The following is a 2,842-nucleotide window of genomic DNA, read 5'->3' as shown; positions in this document are numbered from 1 at the left end:
AAGTTTGTTGTTGGTGTAATTTTCTGACTTTCTTTTGGTCAGTTTTTTAAGATAAAGATATAAAAATGAACATCTCATGACACATGGAGCTACGCGAGAATGACACCCGTTAGAAGCACCGACAATGCATTATTCAAGTGCTGCCACTTGCCAATCTCTTTCGTTTATTACTATTTTTGAATGCTTTAACTTTCAAAAATCATAATAATTCATTAAATAGCATAAAAATACACACCAAAAAATTCTACAAACTCAATCTGACACTTTCTATGTCTTTTGAGTTCATCTTAAAAAATTCATAAAAATACTAATGAAGACTTCTTAGTCAAAAAATAAAATTAATATTTTGAAGCTTTATTGAATAGTAAATGAAGCGATGTTGAAGCTCTAGTGAATCCTTTTAAAGCTTTTATGAAACATATTTTGGTGGCAAACAAGTGATACTACAGCATTGAGTTTCTAACTTGTGTCATTTAACTATTATTTTATTGCATTACTTATAAAATTTATAATTTTTAAAAATTATAAAAATATACGTAAAATTACTATAAGTTCCTTTGGTTTTTGGACTGCGATTTCCTCACTAAGCTTTGCCATCTTTTTTCTTTTCCTCGCCTGTTGTTTGTGCAGAAGAAACACAAATACCCTTTAGTGATCAAAAGAAAAGTCTTGAATTGAACTCTAAAACATACAAAATGCAACTACCTGATCAGTGACATCCATCCCCATGTAATTTATACCAAATGTCTCTCATGCCTTGTTGAAGACGGGCTCCACATATATCAAAAATGTTTTTGACCCAAATAATGGTGTCTCAAATGTAATCGCCCTTTTTGCAGGTAACCTGTTTTTCCAGAACCTCCTTGAAGTCTTGAGATTCCTTAACGCCGGCCCCGGTAAAAATCTCAACATCTGTTCTTCCTATAATGTGCTGGCAAGAAGAAAGAACATGATATAATTAAGGTGGTTTAGTGTCAGAGTGTCACTTAAGCAAGGCAGTAATTACCTCCTTTTAAATTACATTGAAGTTATGCAGCAATCCTACCAAACCTTGAATAAGAACTTCAGTGGCAATTAATTACCTCCTCTTGCAAACTTGGGAAGTGATTATAGATAAACAGATACAGCAATTCTTGATCCTAAAACAGAAAATTATGAACAAAAATTAAAAAGTGATCAGTGAGGTCGTGCATTCTGCAACACAAAATGCAAGAAATTATTTGCTCTTTTCAAAATCTGGGACAATTCTTCCACTGGTGAGGACTGCCTTTCAAGACTTTGAATGCTTTCCTGCAATTAATTCACAAGTATCTGCTCTCTCTCAACACTCCTCCATCAACTTCTCCAAACTTTTCCCTGCACTACTTCAGTGATAAAAGTAAAATCAAATTAAGGTAGGAAAAGTATGAAGAAGCCAATTCTTGTAAAACCTGATGCCAAAAATAAGAAAGTAAACCAAATTGAGAATTTTCTCTGAACTCATGAGTAAACAAAGAATATGGGTTTATTATGATGTAGAAATAACAGAGGAAAATTGAGACAAATGTCAAGATTACATTGGAAGACCAAGTAGCATGTATGTACATTGTATACCTCCTCCAAGTAATAGAATTTGGATAAAAATAAAAATTTCCAATTTTTTTTTATACATCAAAAAGTTGAAACAAGGCAATAAAGAATTTAAATTCAAGAGAAGAACTGAACTCAAAATAAACATAATTAACGAACTTCATTCTTAAAAACAATAAACTCAAACATTTGTTCTCAGCATAATAATTTTGCAATGCAAATGCAAATTGGAGGGGAAAAACAACCTGCACAGAGAACGAAGGAGAGCATTAGAAAGCCAAATAGTATACAAAAATCCATAATTAAAAAACCAAAGACATTTAGTTGCACATATTTTTTCAGTAACCATAGCAATTAAGGCAATCACAACAACCAATACCAATCATAATCATCCATTTAACCATACACTGTATAACTATACATACACTTACAGATTAAGATTTTTTTTAAACCTTGATTACTAACCTCTACAGAATCACGAAAGCCAACCTTTGTCCAATCTCAAAGCCAATTACAATTTTAAAAAAGGCCTGCCAAATTTAATTAAAGAGGACAAAATCGAACCAAAACAAAACAGACCAAATTAATTAATGAAGAAAAGAAATTGAAAAACAAGTAATCAAAAATGAAAAAAACAAGTCATAATTAAAGATATTGATGCAGATAGAGAACGGCAGGAACAACCAGATGGGTAGCAGTAAAAATCCAATCTTTGAGCACCAGTATGACTTTGCGAGATTACTACCTTTTCCTCCACCACCACGAAAAGAGAGGGACACAACGAAGAGGAAAATGAAAGAGATATCAGATGAGAGTAGTAAATAGGGCTTTTGGGCCTCGATTTTTGAATTGTTAGGGAAAGGGAAGAGAGAAAGAGATGAGGAGGAGGAGGAGGGAGATCGATGCAAAGAAACTGAGAGAGAAATACAGAAAAGGAGTTTGAAAGAAGAGAAACTGAGAGGGCAGAGAAAGAAGAGAGGGAGCGTGAAAAAATTGGGAGGGAGCGTGAAAAAGTTGAACAGCTGTTTAGGAAGGAGGGAGGAGAGAGAGCAAGTTGAGGGACTCATCCTAGTACAACCTAGTACAACTGTTTCATTTATAATTGCTTTTCACGGAGTCGTTGGATTATTCAACGGTGTTCTCACATAAGGTTCTCACTAGATAACTGCCTTTCTCTCTCATGTTTACTCATATGTTTGGACTCAAGGAGTGGGTTTGAGTTTTGGTGCTTCTAAGCAGTCTAAAACTTCCACTTCTTGGACCATCAATAGGC

The 2,842-nt window shown here is 33.9% G+C and overlaps 1 long non-coding RNA gene across 6 annotated transcripts; it reads right to left on the bottom strand.

The window, feature by feature from the left end:
• Window positions 1–333: 333 nt before the first annotated feature.
• Window positions 334–2,627, bottom strand: LOC117626671. 6 transcript variants are annotated; one of them, XR_004585606.1, is made up of 4 exons: window positions 2,254–2,627; window positions 2,035–2,099; window positions 706–1,814; window positions 334–615 (listed from the first exon to the last, which is right to left on the bottom strand). It is a non-coding gene; the product is annotated as an uncharacterized LOC117626671 (long non-coding RNA). The 6 variants fall into 6 exon arrangements; XR_004585607.1 differs by having other exon boundaries at window positions 706–1,361; XR_004585611.1 differs by having other exon boundaries at window positions 706–1,356.
• Between the last annotated feature and the right edge of the window lie 215 nt (window positions 2,628–2,842).

The sequence above is a fragment of the Prunus dulcis genome, chromosome 4 (assembly GCF_902201215.1).
Source record: "Prunus dulcis chromosome 4, ALMONDv2, whole genome shotgun sequence".
NCBI lineage: Eukaryota > Viridiplantae > Streptophyta > Magnoliopsida > Rosales > Rosaceae > Prunus > Prunus dulcis.
Note: the sequence above shows the minus strand (reverse complement) of the source record. Positions and strands in the feature narration are given on the sequence as shown.